The sequence below is a fragment of the Thalassophryne amazonica genome, chromosome 13 (assembly GCF_902500255.1).
Source record: "Thalassophryne amazonica chromosome 13, fThaAma1.1, whole genome shotgun sequence".
Lineage (NCBI taxonomy): Eukaryota > Metazoa > Chordata > Actinopteri > Batrachoidiformes > Batrachoididae > Thalassophryne > Thalassophryne amazonica.
In genome coordinates this window covers 2,650,279-2,668,666 of record NC_047115.1, presented here as the reverse complement: position 1 = coordinate 2,668,666, position 18,388 = coordinate 2,650,279, and the positions used below count along the sequence as shown (strand labels likewise).

General features: G+C 44.9%; 1 long non-coding RNA gene across 1 annotated transcript; it reads right to left on the bottom strand.

Annotated features, from left to right (window-relative positions):
• Nucleotides 1–8,886: 8,886 nt before the first annotated feature.
• LOC117523640 lies at nt 8,887–13,302 on the bottom strand. The gene is made up of 4 exons (XR_004564564.1): nt 13,289–13,302; nt 13,143–13,163; nt 9,389–9,439; nt 8,887–8,938 (listed from the first exon to the last, which is right to left on the bottom strand). It is a non-coding gene; the product is annotated as an uncharacterized LOC117523640 (long non-coding RNA).
• Between the last annotated feature and the right edge of the window lie 5,086 nt (nt 13,303–18,388).

Here is an 18,388-nt window from a genome sequence, read left to right as displayed (position 1 = left end):
TCATATTGTATGAAAAACAGAAAAAAGGGGAAATTTCATACTTTTATAGTTATCTTTACAATGAAAGTGTGTTAAGAAATTTGTTCTAGTAGTCTATGATGACTTTTTCACCTTTTTTCAGCATCATTATATGCAAATATTGCCATTTTGTGCTTGTCCCACACCCAGACTTTTGATCTTCAATGATAAAAATGAATGGTAAAGAAACGTTTTTTCTAATGTTTTAAAATATCTCTGAATAAAATATCAGTAAAATAATCAAAACATAATTGGGGTATTCAATGTCATACAACTGTTGTGATTTTTTTTAAACCAAATGTAGTTGTCCCACACTATTGCCGTAATTTCCACCACAACACTGTAATGTCCCTTTAAACAGTTTGTATGAAAGATTGTTTGGGTAGTTTCTATGGAGATAAACAGTGACATCAGAGCACATGTATATAGCACCAAATCACAACAAACAGTTGCCCCAAGGTGCTTGTAAGGCAATGGTGTGGTGGAAATTACATTTACAAGGCCAATAGTGCCCGTAGTTAAAGAATCACCCATTTGTGTGTTAGCTTACTGTGTGGGACCGTGGTATAATCGGATTAAACAACTCGAAGCCGTGCATTATACGGTTTGAATGCACTTCGCGGAATGTTTCAGACTCTGCGTCATGCATTCAAACTGTATAATGCACAGCTTCTCGTTGTTTGTGGCCGGGACGGCAGTGGGATCGAACCCATGCGGCTCACACTAAGACCATTCCTCTACCAGGTCAGCCAAAGGGGAATTCCCCATTAGCCAAGCTAGCGGGAACGTCTTTTCAATCAGGACCCAGGACCTTCATCCCGCTACATATACAAGGTGCATTCAAAAAGCATCCTGCCTTATTTTATCCCATTGAACCAGATTAAGCGTGTGAGTTGTCTTTTGGTTTGGATGTGTCGGGAACCTACTCGCACATGTGTGAATTTTTCCTGCCAGCAGAGGGCATCAGTTGCTAGCAGATGTGTAGCACCCATCTGATTCTCATTTGCTAGAACATGACAGAACAATTTCAGGAAAGGTCTTGCATGAAATTTTGCCCAAAGCTTGGTGATATCCAAAAGGAAACCATTTGCAAGATTCACCAGGCTTTTGTGATGATGCCGTGATCATAACACAAATAAAAGAGTGGAGAGTGGCACGTGCTCCGGTAGGCTACTGACTGACAGAACACGGCCTTTGGTCACGGACGACCGTCATGTCAACATCAAAGAACTTGTGGGTGAGGAGCAGATAAGCACAGGTTCAAAACATTCCATTTTGACAGGATTTGGGCAGCAGATTTAACCTCTACATTGTGTTTTGGCCACTCAGGGCACAAAATTACAATCTCCTGAACAGGAGGCAGGTTTTCTAACCACATGGGCTCCAGCATGTGTCGCTAGAGCATCTTTTGGCATTGGTGTTAACGGTTGGGAGCTATAGCAGAGTCAGTGGGGGAGCACATTCTCGTTTGAACCGCTGTGTGATATCGTGGGATGTGACCACTTCTGGGGCCAGCCTGCTGTTGCACAACACAAACAGAGCATCACTTCTAACGGAAAAATGGTGTACTGTTTTGTTTTTGGCTGGAATTACCAAAGCAATTGTGAAATGTGCAGTTTTTTTTAGGTTCCCAGTGGAGAAGGGAAGACGAGGCAAATGGGAGAGGTCGTGTCAGTAAGTGTTAGTCTCCACAGCTAACCAGAGTAGCTGTGTTCTCTCGCCTGCACAACCACCTCGATCATTAGAGCTCCAGGTCATAAACAAACTGCAACACATGTCCACGTTCCACTACATCGTCACTTTTTCTCTGCATTTTCACTTTGTTTGAGTGCAATTTGCCCAAAAACTCAGAGAAAGTGGCATGTTTCTGATGGGGATAGATGAGGGCTGATGCCGGATGTACAATGATTGCATCATATGCGTCATATTTTAACCCCAAAAGCAAGCAGCTGAGAACCAGGAAGTGTAGCTGCAAAAAACCACTGTGCTTTAATTAACCAACGTGGAACTGACTTCAACATACAGAGACATGGTGGATGACAGGGGGAGGATCCAGGAGCAGGTGGCAGGAACACAGTGGAGGACAATCAAACAGACAGTACTTACAAACCAGGAAATCACAGACGACACAGACGCACAACCCAGAACAAAAAGTCAACAGACCGGCACAGATGAGGTATATAACCTGTTACCTGACTGACAAATTAACAACAGGTGCAGAGCACCAATCAGAATACAATTACAAGAGGAGAAAAGACGCAAGACCGCTCATGGATATAACATCAAATCCAGAATGTCACATCCAAGTAAGATCACTGTAAGAAAGAGGCACATAAAGAGACAAAAATAAAACATGAATCAAGAACCACAGCAGTGCAAAACCCAAAAACAAGATCAAAGATGTACATAATAATTATACACAAAATAAAGCCTGTGACATACGAGGCAACCCAATGAAAAACAAGACTGACACAAAAGCAATAATCAGAATCAGAGCAGGGGGTGAGAACAACGCAGGGACACAACGGGAATGACAACATAAAGGACTGTAGAACACGAGCTGGACACTCCGAATGACGCACCCACATAGGACTGATGCACACACGCACCAGACACACACAGGACTTGGGATGTAGGCAGGCAGATACACGGGGAACCGAACGTGACCAAATACACCTGATGGTCTCACACACACACAACACTATATGCAGATGGATGGACGACACCATCCCAACTGGGAGAGAGTCACAAAAATGGGACATGGTAACAAACAGACACCATCATAACAGTTGGGGAGTGAGGCTTACTGACTTCAACTGCACAGCGACTCCTACTGGCCCCGTCACACAAAGAATGTCAGCGAAATTTGTGTTGAAGCTGCCAACAGCTTAGCAAAAACAATTGTATGTGGAAGTTTCGTACCCACCCATTCTGCTCAGCTGATTCAGGCTTTCCTGACCAAACACAACACTCCTATGGTTTGCCAGGCTCCCTACTCTCCTTACATGCATTGCAAGAAGACATCATGCGAGACGTGGTGGTCCAGCTGGACACCATTCCAAAAGAGGCCTACCAGTACTGCTTCCAACAATGGCAGAACCGCTGGGAGAGAAGTCAAAGGGGACTAGGATTTCAGCTCCCCAGTTGAGTAATTGTATTTTTCTTGGCCAAAGTTCAGATACCTTTTGAATTCACCTCATATTATATTATACTATAATCTTATGTAGCTTCCAGGGACTAGCTTCTAGTAATCCAATCACTGGCTTTTACGTTTGAGATACCGTATATAATATGTAATAATATGACTTGTCACAAATTAAATTTACTGAGCTCATTTTTGGTCAGATACAATACATTTAAAAAATATTACTTACCTTTTTCTCCTTTTTGAGCACCTGGAGAACAAAGAAAATGCTTAAAGAAATTCAGTCAGGATGATTTTAGTCAAGAGAAGCTTTGTTCCACAGCAAAGACCCCAAGCACCGGGAACGGAAGAGAGCAGGAGGCAAAGACACCCAATCATGGGGAATGGAAGAGAGCAGGAGGCAAAGACCCCAAGCACAGGGAATGGAAGGGAGCAGGCAGCAAAGACCCCAAGCACAGGGAATGGAAGACAACAGTAGGCAAAGACCCCAAGCATGGGGAACGGAAGAGAGCAGGAGGCAAAGACCCCAATCATGGAGAATGGAAAAGTGCAGGAGGCAAAGACCCCAAGCACAGGGAATGGAAGGGAGCAGGCAGCAAAGACCCCAAGCACAGGGAATGGAAGACAACAGTAGGCAAAGATCCCAAGAACGGGGAACGGAAGGGAGCAGGAGGCAAAGACCCCAATCATGGAGAATGGAAAAGTGCAGGAGGCAAAGACCCCAAGCACAGGGAATGGAAGGGAGCAGGCAGCAAAGACCCCAAGCACAGGGAATGGAAGACAACAGTAGGCAAAGATCCCAAGAACGGGGAACAGAAGGGAGCAGGAGGCAAAGACCCCAATCGTGGAGAATGGAAAAGTGCAGGAGGCAAAGACCCCAGTCATGGAGAATGGAAAAGTGCAGGAGGCAAAGACCCCAACCACAGAGAACAGAAGGGAGCAGGCAGCAAAGACCCCAAGCACCTGGAGCGGAAGAGAGCAGGCGGCAAAGACCCCAAGCACGGAGAACGGAAGAGAGCAGGTGGCAAATACCCCAATCATGGGGAATGGAAGAGAGCAGGAGGCAAAGACCCCAAGCACGGGGAACAGAAGAGAGCAGGCAGCAAAGACCCCAAGCACCCGGAGCGGAAGAGAGCAGGCGGCAAAGACCCCAAGCACGGAGAACGGAAGAGAGCAGGCGGCAAATACCCCAATCATGGGGAATGGAAGAGAGCAGGAGGCAAAGACCCCAATTATGGACACTGGAAGACAACAGGAGGCCAAGACCCCATGCACAGGGAATGGAAGACAACAGTAGGCAAAGACCCCAAGCACGGGGAACGGAAGAGAGCAGGAGGCAAAGACCCCAATCATGGAGAATGGAAAAGTGCAGGAGGCAAAGACCCCAAGCACAGGGAACAGAAGGGAGCAGGCAGCAAAGACCCCAAGCACAGGGAATGGAAGAGAGCAGGAGGCAAAGACCTCAATCACGAGGAACAGAAGAGAGCAGGCGGCAAAGACCCCAAGTACAGGGAACAGAAGTCAGTAGTAGGCAAAGACCCCAATCATGGAGAACAGAAGAGAGCAGGAGTCAAAGACCCCAAGCACCGGGAACGGAAGAGAGCAGGAGGCAAAGACCCCAAGCACCAGGAACGGAAGAGAGCAGGAGGCAAAGACCCCAATCACGGGGAACAGAAGAGAGCAGGCGGCAAAGACCCCAAGCACCCGGAGCGGAAGAGAGCAGGAGGCAAAGACCCCAAGCACGGGGAACAGAAGAGAGCAGGAGGCGAAGACCCCAATCATGGGGAATGGAAGAGAGCAGGAGTCAAAGACCCCAAGCACGGGGAATGGAAGACAACAGTAGGCAAAGACCCCAAGCATGGGGAACGGAAGAGAGCAGGAGGCAAAGACCCCAATCATGGAGAATGGAAAAGTGCAGGAGGCAAAGACCCCAAGCACAGGGAATGGAAGGGAGCAGGCAGCAAAGACCCCAAGCACAGGGAATGGAAGACAACAGTAGGCAAAGATCCCAAGAACGGGGAACGGAAGGGAGCAGGAGGCAAAGACCCCAATCATGGAGAATGGAAAAGTGCAGGAGGCAAAGACCCCAAGCACAGGGAATGGAAGGGAGCAGGCAGCAAAGACCCCAAGCACAGGGAATGGAAGACAACAGTAGGCAAAGATCCCAAGAACGGGGAACAGAAGGGAGCAGGAGGCAAAGACCCCAATCGTGGAGAATGGAAAAGTGCAGGAGGCAAAGACCCCAGTCATGGAGAATGGAAAAGTGCAGGAGGCAAAGACCCCAAGCACAGGGAACAGAAGGGAGCAGGCAGCAAAGACCCCAAGCACCTGGAGCGGAAGAGAGCAGGCGGCAAAGACCCCAAGCACGGAGAACGGAAGAGAGCAGGTGGCAAATACCCCAATCATGGGGAATGGAAGAGAGCAGGAGGCAAAGACCCCAAGCACGGGGAACAGAAGAGAGCAGGCAGCAAAGACCCCAAGCACCCGGAGCGGAAGTGAGCAGGCGGCAAAGACCCCAAGCACGGAGAACGGAAGAGAGCAGGCGGCAAATACCCCAATCATGGGGAATGGAAGAGAGCAGGAGGCAAAGACCCCAATTATGGACACTGGAAGACAACAGGAGGCCAAGACCCCATGCACAGGGAATGGAAGACAACAGTAGGCAAAGACCCCAAGCACGGGGAACGGAAGAGAGCAGGAGGCAAAGACCCCAATCATGGAGAATGGAAAAGTGCAGGAGGCAAAGACCCCAAGCACAGGGAACAGAAGGGAGTAGGCAGCAAAGACCCCAAGCACAGGGAATGGAAGAGAGCAGGAGGCAAAGACCTCAATCACGAGGAACAGAAGAGAGCAGGCGGCAAAGACCCCAAGTACAGGGAACAGAAGTCAGTAGTAGGCAAAGACCCCAATCATGGAGAACAGAAGAGAGCAGGAGTCAAAGACCCCAAGCACCGGGAACGGAAGAGAGCAGGAGGCAAAGACCCCAAGCACCAGGAACGGAAGAGAGCAGGAGGCAAAGACCCCAATCACAGGGAACAGAAGAGAGCAGGCGGCAAAGACCCCAAGCACCCGGAGCGGAAGAGAGCAGGAGGCAAAGACCCCAAGCACGGGGAACAGAAGAGAGCAGGAGGCGAAGACCCCAATCATGGGGAATGGAAGAGAGCAGGAGTCAAAGACCCCAAGCACGGAGAACAGAAGAGAACAGGCGGCAAATACCCCAATCATGGGGAATGGAAGAGAGCAGGAGGCAAAGACCCCAATCATGGACAATGGAAGACAGCAGGAGGCAAAGACCCCAAGCACGGGGAACGGAAGAGAGCAGGAGGCAAAGACCCCAAGCACGGGGAACAGAAGAGAGCAGGAGGCGAAGACCCCACGCACAGGGAACGGAAGAGAGCAGGAGGCCAAGACCCCAATCATGGGGAACGGAAGACAGCAGGAGGCAAAGACCCCAAGCACGGGGAACAGAAGAGAGCAGGAGGCGAAGACCCCACACACAGGGAACGGAAGAGAGCAGGAGGCGAAGACCCCAAGCACCATGAATGGAAGAGACCAGGAGGCAAAGACCCCAATCACGGGGAACAGAAGAGAGCAGGTGGCAAAGACCCCAAGCACGGGGAACGGAATTCAGCAGGAGGCAAAGACCCCAATCATGGGGAACAGAAGAGAGCAGGAGGCAAAGACCCAAGCACGGGGAACGGAAGAGAGCAGGCAGCAAAGACCCCAATCATGGGGAACGGAAGAGAGCAGGAGGCAAAGACCCCAAGCACAGGGAGCGGAAGAGAGCAGGCAGCAAAGACCCCAATCATGGGGAACGGAAGAGAGCAGGAGGCAAAGACCCCAAGCACAGGGAGCAGAAGAGAGCAGGCGGCAAAGACCCCAAGCACAGGGAATGGAAGAGAGCAGGCGGGGAACTGACCAAGAGACCACCTTCATTGCCACTGAGGGATTTGCACGACGATGGAGTAAGTCAAAGACCCACGACATCAATCAATCAATCAATCAATTTTTTTATATAGCGCCAAATCACAACAAACAGTTGCCCCAAGGCGCTTTATCCACTATGACTACTTTGAAAAAGTAATACTTATAACTATTTGGGGGGGGAGGGGGTAGTACTGTGCAAGGATGATCACTTATTATTCAGCTTTCATAGATAACAATATTGCAATGTGCAAAATTTGTGAAAATTATGTCCTCTAAATGCTATTTATAGTTTTCTTGTTGCTCATTGGTTCAGAAAGAGTCATGATTAAAAACACGCACTCTGACTTGCTGTTGGCTTGACTCACATTAGAATCCTTTGATTTTTTTCTTAATTTTTTTGGCCCATTGATCAGCTGCACTTGTTCAATACCAAAGTTCTGCAACCACAATTTCAATGAAGTTGGGACTGTCAGGTTCCTAGATTAATGGGTTGTTTTGTGTTCTGTCTGTCTCTTGTTCTATCTTTCTGTGGATTTTGTGACTGGTTTACCGCCCTCTAGGGACAATTCTGTGATCATGACTGTGGTAGATCGATTGTCCAAAATGGTCCATTTTGTACCGTTACCTAAACTCCCATCCGCTAAAGAAACCGCTGAAGCATTGTTGGTGCATGCTTTTAAGTTACATGATTTGCCTCAACACATAGTCTCTAACTGGGGTCCCCAGTTTATTTCCCATTTCTGGAGAGAGTTCTGCCAGCTTCTCAGAGTCATGTCTGGTCTCACTTCAGGTTACCACCCTCAAGCTAATAGTCAAACAGAACGCTTTAATCAGGAGCTACAAAAGGGCCTGCGAATTCTGTCATCCCAATTCCCTGCCTCCTGCTCCACTCAACTGTCCTGGATTGAACTAGCTCATAATTGCTTGCCTACTGCTGCCTCTGGTTTCTCTCCTTTCCATGTTGTCTTTGGTCATCAACCGTCTCTATTCACCTCCACAGATTTGCGCTCACCAGTTCCTTCCGCTCTGGGTCTTATCATGTGGTGCCAATCCTCCAGATTTTCTGAATCTTCTGATTATATTATGGACTGTAGATGATGAAATCCCTAAATTCCTTGCAATTGAATGTTGAGAAACATTGTTCTTAAACTGTTGGACTATTTTTTCATACAGTTGTTCACAAAGTGGTGATCCTCAATCCATCTTTGCTTGTGAATGGCTGAGCCTTTTGGGGATGCTCTTTTTATACCCACTCATGACACTCACAATTAGTGTCCTCAGTTCCCAAACGCTTATTGAGTGTTGTTAGAAGGAAAGGTGATGTAACACAGTGGGAAACATACCACTGTCCCAGCTTTTTTGAAACGTGTTGCAGGCATCCATTTCAAAATGAGCAAATATTTACACAAAAACAATAAAGTTTATCAGTTTGAACATTAAATATCTTGTCTTTGTGGTGTATTCAATTGAATATAGGTGGAAGAGGATTTGAAAATCATTGGATTCTGTTTTTATTTACATTTTACACAACGTCCCAACTTCACTGGAATTGGGGTTGTAGTCACAAGAAAAAGGTGGTGCTCCAGTTTTTACATTATGTCCCAGACCTGCTCCCATTGACCCATTTGAACATCTGCTTTGTTAATTTTGACTTAAAGACATAACAGTCAAATACAGCTGCTATATCTGACATCTGATTGGCTAATGAGTTGGTGTCTCAGCCAATGAACCTCAGTCATTTTGTCTGAAGTCAAATGTTTTTTCGTGCTTTAATCACGTTGGTCTACATTTATTCACCTTTATTTTGACCACCGCCAACGAGACTTCCTAGGTCTAGCCCGCTGCCACCTGTAGAACAAAGACACATAAATGGTAAATGGAGTGCATTTATATAGCACTTTTCCATCTGCATCAGACACTCAAAGTGCTTTACAATGATGCCTCACATTCACCCCAATGTCAGGCTGCTGCCATACAAAGTGCTCACTACACACCGGGAGCAACTAGGGGATTAAGGACCTTGTCCAAGGGCCCTTAGTGATTTTCTGGTCAGGCTGGGATTTGAACAGAGGATCCTGTGGTCTCAAGCCCAACACTTAACCACTAGACCATCACCTCTCCAACATAAAGTTTTCAACATCACTGAAGGTCACACTGAGCAACATGGCAACTACACATACTGACAGACTGTCATCTGATTGGCTAATGAGTTGGTGTCTCAGCCAATGAACCTCAGTCATTTTGTCTGAAGTCAAATGTTTTTTCGTGCTTTAATCACGTTGGTCTACATTTATTCACCTTTATTTTGACCACCGCCAACGAGACTTCCTAGGTCTAGCCCGCTGCCACCTGTAGAACAAAGAGACATAAATGATAAATGGACTGCATTCATATAGCGCTTTTCCATCTGCATCAGATGCTGAAAGTGCTTTACAATAATGCCTCACATTCACCCCAATGTCAGGCTGCTGCCATACAAGGCGCCCACTACACACTGGGACCAACTAGGGGATTAAGGACCTTGCCCAAGGGCCCTTAGTGATTTACTGTCAGGTTGGGATTTTGAACCAAGGATCCTCTGGTCTCAAGCCCAACACTTAACCACTAGACCATCACCTCCCCAACATAAAGTTTTCAACATTATTGATGGTCACACTAAGAAACACCTACTGACAGACTGTAATCTGATTGGTTAACAAGTTGGTGTCTCAGCCAATAAAACAGTCATTTTGTCTGAAGTCTTTCCATGTGTTTGTTTCCTGATTTTAAAGGTGCTGGTGTAGATTTGTTAAATGTGAATGTCACGTTGCTCAGGTTGCTCATCTTTGTTCAGGCCAGTGACATGTTTGACTGCATCCTCAACTATATTCTGTGTGATTTCGCCTGTAGAACAAAGAGGTATTAAAGCTGATCAACATCTCTGAAGGTCGCACTGAGCTTCAGTGTCCTGATTGACAATCATCAGTCAGCTGCACCAGCTAAATATGACATCTGATGGATTGACTAGTTGTGCATGGCTGTAAGTAATGTCAAGGTTGGGACATTGTCAAATATGTGGTCGCGTGGCACAGAGGGTGGGTGGACACAAATGCAAACTCTCAGACAATACGTACGATGTAATAATAAACTTTATCTCACAAACAGTCCAGGGTCCAGTACACAGAAAGGCAGGCAGCGTAGCAAAGGCACAGATGAGGGCAAGGCAAAAATACGTGGTCAGGAACAGGCTGAGGTCGAAAGCACGGACAGATACAATATCAGAGGCAAAGGCAGAAGGCAAAATCCAGAGAAACAGAACAAGGTCAAAAAAAACTGAGGCTAATGAGGCTGGAACGAAGATACGAAGATCAACAGCTGGCACCGCAGTGAGGGAAGTGAGAGCGTAAATAACAGGTGATATAACAAGGTGCACGTGTGATTGAGGGTTCTGGAAGGAGGTGTGGTCTGGTGAAACAAAGACGGGATGAGAAGAGAGAGAGAGTGAGTCAAAACGAAGCAGATCAAAAGCAAAAGGAGTCAGTGAATGAAAACCATTGGTGAAAGTATAACGTGCCCACAGACCAACAAAAGGAAGCGTGAATCAAATAAAGGGCAAACTAGGAAACAGAGTGACAGACCTAAAAATAGCAGAAGAATAATAAGACTAAAAACACCACTTGAACCAAATCTGACTCTGACATCACAGACACAGGAAATAAGATAGAACTGATTAGAAGAAGAACAGAACGTGGCTGAAGTATAACTCATAACATCACAGACAATAAAGAAAGAACAGAAACAAAACCAGAACCTACAGTAAAACAATGGAATGACTAGAACAAATGATCACAAAAAACAAAACCAAAAACAAGAAGAATACAACAAGAAAATAAAACACCAAAGATACATAATAAACACAACCAGAGAAAACATAATACAAAGTGATCAAAAAGGCAACCAAAAGGATCAAATCCGGGGAGGCAGATGACAATAGGGTACAAACCCATAACCTCACCCTGAGCCAGGACCCACCCACCCTGACACGTTTTGGTGCATCATGGTTAAAACCTGGAAAAAAAAATGTCCCGGCAAAAATAGATTTCAGACCATTTTTGCCAATGAAAACACAAAATATATCTAAAATCAGACAACATGTATTTTATGACAAAATTCTATGACAAGCATGGTAATGTACCACAACACAGTTTGACCCATATGTATGAGCGACCACATCTTGCGGTATGTCGTGATTCAACGTCACGAAATACACATTAATCTATTGGTTCATGATATTGTCACGAAAAGTGCCAAATTTTCATAACGGGAGCACAAGTTTATTCAAATACAAAAAACTAAAAACTACTAAACTACTACTAAACTACTAAAAACTGGGATTTTGTGCTGTCTGAAGATCCTCTGTAGTTTTTCCCCTACTCCTGCTAAATAAGGGAGAGACACTCTTCTTCTTGTCTCTGTCTTCTGTCTATCTGATCTCTTTGTTCTCTGGGACTTCTGCACTTTATCCAAGGACCATCGTGGGTACCCACATACTGTGAGGGCTTTCCGGACACGTTGTTGTTCTTTAGCCCTTCTCTCTGCAGTTGTGGGCACCTGTAGGGCTCTGTGTTGAAGCGTCCTGATCACCCCGAGCTTGTGTTTAAGGGGGTGGTTTGAGCCAAAGAGCAGATATTGGTCAGTGTGAGCTGGTTTTCTGTAAACCCCTGTCTGGAGCTGCCTGTTCTCTCCAATCGTAACATCACAGTCCAAGAAGGCTAAATGGTTGTTTCTGGCATCCTCACGTGTGAACTTGATATTGGCGTCCACCGAGTTGATGTGTTCTGTAAAGTTCTCAACTTGCTGTTGCTTGATTTTAACCCATGTGTCATCAACATATCTGAACCAGTGACTGGGAGAGATTCCCGTGAAAGATGTCAAGGCTGTCTTCTCCACTCGCTCCATGTACAGATTGGCCACAATGGGGGATACCGGAGACCCCATCACACAACCATGAATCTGCCTGTAGTAATTCCCCCTAAACAGGAAATACGTGGTGTTAAGACAGATCTTCAAGAGTTGGCAGATGTGGTCTGGTGTGAGTTTGGTCCTTTCAAGTAGAGACACATCCTCCAGCAGTCTTTGCGTGAGGCAGAGACTGCTGTACTTTAAACCGGTTACTTTAAACTGGTTAACACCTTGAGACAGAAATTAGTTCACCCTAAGGACATGATCCCTAGTTACAAACAGAGCAATGTAGTGTATTATATCAGATGTCAGGAAAACTGTAACGAACACTACATAGGTGAGACTAAGCAACCTTTACACAAAAGGCTATACCAGCACCGCAGAGAGGGCGCCAGTGGACCTCAGTCTGCAGTTCATCTCCACCTTGAAGACACTAACCACACGTTTGAGGACAAGGAAGTTAAAATATTAGCCAGAGAGAAGAAATGGTTTGAGAGAGGGGTCAAGGAGGCATTCTTTGTGAAACAGTTGAAACCCAGCCTTAACCAGGGAGGGGGTCTGAGACACACTTTATCCCCTGTTTACAATGGGGTACTCAGGTCAAAGCAGTTTCAGTCTTTTGTTCATGGTAATGAGTCATTCACGTCATCAAGGGAGCCATCAGAAAGGCGTCCATCCCATCATTATGAGGGACAGCTGTCCTGCCATTAGGTGTGCTAACTAGAGCACAATAGGTGCTAATTAGAGCTATTGTTTAGTCACTAGCCTATAGCAGTCTGCCTCTCAGTAGGAGGGGTCTGGTTAGGTTTAAAACTCCAGCTTTTGTTGGCTTCTGGTTTATTCTTCTCTACAAGAGTCAGACAGAAGTCAGACTTCCAGAGCAAGAATTTTAGCTGAGGAAGCTTCTGTGATTTGAAGTGAAACGTCCTCACGTCAAGCAACCCAGTCCAGTCAAAGATTCAAGCTTCTCTACTATGGATATCACCTGGACAACTGAGAGCCTACACAGAAACTCGTATGTAAAGATCATTTGGGAAATTGACTTGTCACAAATTAAACTTACTGAACTCATTTTTGGTCAGATACAATACATTTAAAAAATATTACTTACCTTTATCTCCTTTTTTATCACCTGCAGAACAAAGCAAATGTTTAAAGAAATTTAGTCAGGACGATTTTTGTCTAAAGAAGCTTTGTTCCACAGCAAAGACCCCAAGTATGGGGAATTTTATTAAATGTAAATGTCAAGTTGCTCACCTTGGCCAGTGACATCTTTGATCCGGTCTTTGACTGCATCCTCAATTATATTCTGTGCGATTTCATCTGTAGAACAAAGAGGCATTAAAGTTGATCAACATCTCTGAAGGTCACATTGAGCTTCAGTGTCCTGATTGACTATCATCAGTCAACTGCACCTGCTAAATATGACACCTGATGGATTAAGTAGTTGTGCATACTAGTAACTAGTGTCAAGGTTGGGATATTTTGATGCATTGTTACGGCACATACTGTCACCACAACAAAATACACCCATGTTCAAAGGCACTGCCACATCATGTTGCCTATCTTGATGTTTAAATATGAATTGTTTTTTTCTCTGTGTCTCTGTCTCTCTCTCACACACACACGCTCTCTCTCTCTCTCTCACTCTCACTTTTGCAGTTTCTCTTAATTTGGTTGTATCTTCTTCAAAGATATCCTCCATTGTTACTTTCAGGCATTCTTGCCTATTGACTTGCTGGCATTCCTCTAGTATATGTTTTTGAGTTTCCTCCTCAGCATTGCAGAACCTACAGGATACATTGGCATATTTATTCCTATAGTTGCATTTTACTGCCAGCATTCTTGTTCTTGCCATCATGATGCTATGTGCTTCCATCCTGTTTAGTTTGCCCTTTTTCCTACTTCCAATGTTTTTACGTTTTCAATGTAATGTTTTACCTTTGATTTGATCTCTCCTTGTTCTTTGATATTCTTCTTTAGCTGTTCGCCTATTTTCCTTTTATATCTCCTTTGCTTGTTTGATCCGTTATCTGCAGTTTTCCTTAATCCTGTTGACTTCCCTTTTCCATGGTTTACTATTGTTGTTGATTATTCTTTTCATTAGGTCTGATCCTACTGTATTTATCCTTTTTTGGAAGTTGATCTTGTTTTTTTGTATTATATGGTCTATATCCCATAAGATAATGTCTTATGACATCATACAGACACTTGTTGGTTGGTGTGTTGAAGTCCACATTCTGTGGATTTCTAGTTATAAGTGCAGAAGGCATGATGGGAAAAAAAAGAATTGCACTGGCTGGCAGAGCCATGGCAGCTGTTGGCATCACAATACTCAGATTGTTTTTGTCTGCTTGTACTTTAAAAATTCACAACGTGATTGTTTCTGATCAGTCTCTAAAAAACATTTTAAAAGTCAATATTGCTGCGCAGATGCAGTGGGACTCTTAAAGTACTAAATCATAAACACTGTGTTTTTACAGCAGAACGTTCCATCACATGGAAATATTCCAGATTTCATTTTTTTTCTTAATCTGCTGCAAAGTTCTTTAGGTCCAAACAGAAACATCATCATCAGGTTGGTGCTGATGCTTTCCAAATAAACACTCACCCTTCGCTGCGTCGAAAAGGTCCATGTTTGTGATGCTGTGTCTGTGCTGAAACAGTGGGGATTTGCTCTTATAAAGGCAGGTGTGTCCTCTGGTCCAGCAGGTTGATCCTCTCTAGTCTTACCCTCTTGAGGAATCTGGTTCAGTCACATCGCATCATGTTGGCTGCCCTGAAAACCAGGTGGAGCCGACTTGTCATCCCGTATAGAAAGTAAGTATCTCAGAGGCAGTGGTGGGCACAGTTTCACTAATTAGCGAAGCTAACGTCTTTGTTAGCAGATTTGCTTTTCACATAATTTTGAAAACCATTAGCGGACCACTTAGCTTCTGTTAAATTTAGCTCTGATAACTTTCAGTCTGCTGTTTTGTTTTTTTTTTGTTTTTTTTTTGCATAATAAATCAAAATCACCCATTTTAGTACTTACCTGTTGTATGTCTTGCAATAAGCCAGTTTCGAGTTTCTCAGTGTGCATGTGCAGAGAAACTCGAAACACTTCGGTTCACAGGTCAGTGCACACAAACAGACTGCCGACGCTGTTCACACTGGTAACAAGACTGTGTTTTTGAAGCAACATAACAGTTTAAAAAGCTGAAAGAAGTCACAGTGTGGACAGAAAACAGGATGTAAACATGTCTGAAGTCAGTTGGACCACATCGGCTCTGTTCTATGACGAGACACTTCCAAGGTTTGGAAACAAAGCAGCAAAATGATCAAGCTGTGAACACTTTACTGTAAGTAAGTAAGTAAGTAAGCTTTATTTATAAAGCGCCTTTCACAGACCAGGGTCACAAAGCGCTGCACATGGCATACAAAAATAATGTAAAAATAACATACGAAAACAATAAAATACAATATTAGGCTAAAAAGCTAACTTAAAGAAATGTGTCTTTAGTTGCCTTCTAAAAGTATCTATACAATCCAGAGAACGAAGGGCACAGGGAAGCTCATTCCAGAGGCTAGGCACCACCACTTTAAAAGATCTGTCCCCGCGAGTTTTAAAACGGGTCCGAGGAACCATCAACAGGTTCTGATTGGACGACCTGAGGCTCCTGGAGGAAGCATAAGGCTGGATCAGGTCCCTGATGTACTCCGGTGCCTGTCCATGCAGAGCTCGAAAAGTCAATACCAGGATTTTGTAATGAATCCTGTAGGAGACAGGCAGCCAATGCAAAGTATTAGAATTTTGCACAACCTGCAGGCGGGCCAACTCCTTCTTATTCAGACAGGTGAAGAGACTGTTACAATAATCCAAATGCGATGAGACAAACGCATGAACAATCATCTCAAGCTCTTTTAAAGTCACCATCTTACGGAGCTTAGAGATGATCCGAATTTGGAAAAAACAGTTCTTAACCAGGTAATTTGTGTGCTGCTCCAGAGACATCCCTCCATCCAAAATGACACCCAGGTTACGCAGGCTGCTTTTAACCGTGCAGCTTAGGCTACCGAGATGCTGCTTAATTCCAGGTACAGCACTATCTGGTGCTACAATCAGAGTCTCAGTCTTATTGGAATTTAACTGCAGACTGTTCTCAGTGAGCCATTCCTTAATTTTGGCCAAACAATTTGTGAGAGAGCAGAGTTTCTGTGGCTCAGTTGTCTTAGTTGTCTTAGCTGCAGATCATTGGCATACAAATGATAGGACACATCACTGAACTGCTGGATCAGCTTGCTGAGAGGAAGGAGATACAACGAGAACAAAACAGGTCCCAAGACCGATCCCTGCGGCACACCCCACAGAAGATCTGCAGATTCTGACACTGCATTGCCCACCGTCACACTAAAAGTTCTACCAGTCAGGTAAGAGGTAAACCACTCTAAAACACAACCTGACATTCCAACAAAATCCCGCAATCTGTTTATCAGAATGCCATTGTCAACAGTATCAAACGCCAAAGACAGATCAAACAGAATCAGCACAGAACATTTGCCAGTGTCAGCTGCCATCATCATGTCACTAGACACCTTCAACAGGGCTGTTTCAGTAGAATGAAACTCACGGTACCCAGATTGAAAAGTGTCATGGATGTTGTTAGCCTGCAAAAACGATCTCAATTGAGCACAGACTACCTTTTCCAAGACTTTGGCCAAGAAAGGGGTTTTAGATATTGGCCTAAAGTTCTTGAGCTCTGTAGAATCCAATCCAGCTTTCTTTAACTGTGGCATGTTTAAAATAACAGGGAAACACACCACTCGACAAAGACATATTAAACATTTTAGCAATGTAGGGCCCGATGGAGTCAAATACATTCACAAACAGTTTAAACGGAAGAACATCCAAAATACCAGAGGATGGCTTCACTTTATTCATGATGGTTGAGATGTCCTCTACAGTAACAGGCTGAAATGAGGCCCAGCACTGAGTGGGAGGTTCCCACTGCTGGGGACCATGGCATGGAGGCAGGTTGTCCTTTATAACTCTAACCTTATCAATAAAGAAATCCAGGAACTCCTCACAACTAGTTTTAGAGAGAACAGGAGTGACGGCAGCAGGTGACACAAGAGAGCTGATTGTGTCAAAAAGCACTTTAGGATTTCTTTTATTGGAGGCAATCAGGCAATTAAAATAACTCGTCCTGGCCTCCTCTATCATCTTATTTAAGGAAGATATTAAGTCTCTTAAATGTAGCCTGTGAACCTCCAGTTTTGTTGACTTCCATAGGCGTTCAATCTGGCGACATGTTCTCCTTAGAGTCATAATCCCATCATTTATCCAAGGACAGAAACTTTCACGAGGAGCTTTATCAGCCTTGAGTGGTGCCACTTGATCCACGATAGTGGCACAGTGGCTATTAAAGCTATTCATGAAACAATCAGTTTCAGTGAGATTATTAAAAAGTAAAGGGTTGAATTTATCACAGAAAAGCGTAGCTGTTGTCTCTGTGATAATTCTCCTTTCTGCCTTAGTAGAAACAGGTCGAGGCTCAGATGGCACCATCAAATCAAAGAAAACACAACAATGATCACTCAGAAGAACATCCTCCACACATACATTGGTAATTTCCAGGCCCAGTGCAAAAACCAGATCCAACGTGTGACCCTTGTTGTGAGTGGGACCTGACACATACTGTTTAAAATGAAAAGCCTCTGTCATAGTTATAAGCTCTCTTGCTGAAGTAGAAGAATCAACATCAATCTGGAAATTAAAATCACCCAAAATTAAGACCTTTTCCAATCTAATTATAGACGATAAAAAGTCAGTAAAAGCCTTAAGAAAAGTCCCAGCAGGGCCAGGAGGTCAATAGATCAAAATACTATAAAATTTATGTGAGGAACCAACTTCCATCATGAGCGCCTCACAAGAGGGGGCGTGGCTCGTATCCGACAGTCTGCATGTGTACCGGTCCCGGTACAGGGGCGGGGCTTACCCACCACTAAGCAACCCGCAGGACAGAGCTCATTTAAATGGATGCATTCATTTTCCCTCTGCCACGTTTCTGTGAGGAAAAGAAAGTCCAAGTTTTTCCTGACAAAAAGCTCATTAATGGAGAACGTTTTATTTGAAATAGAGCGCACATTCAATAATCCAATCCGACTCAATGAGGCGGTAGTCGAGTCCGCTGAACACAGTGGGATAGGCTGCAGACATCTCCCACGGTCACGTGAGGCACCACTGTACCGGCGAAACCCACGCTGCTCCCGAGATGTAAACACGGAAAACACGGACGGACCCGGGACCCAAGCGACTCGTCCATCGGGGACCCAGTGATGTCCAGGCTGAGTCCTGCAACACAGAGGAGTGGTGGG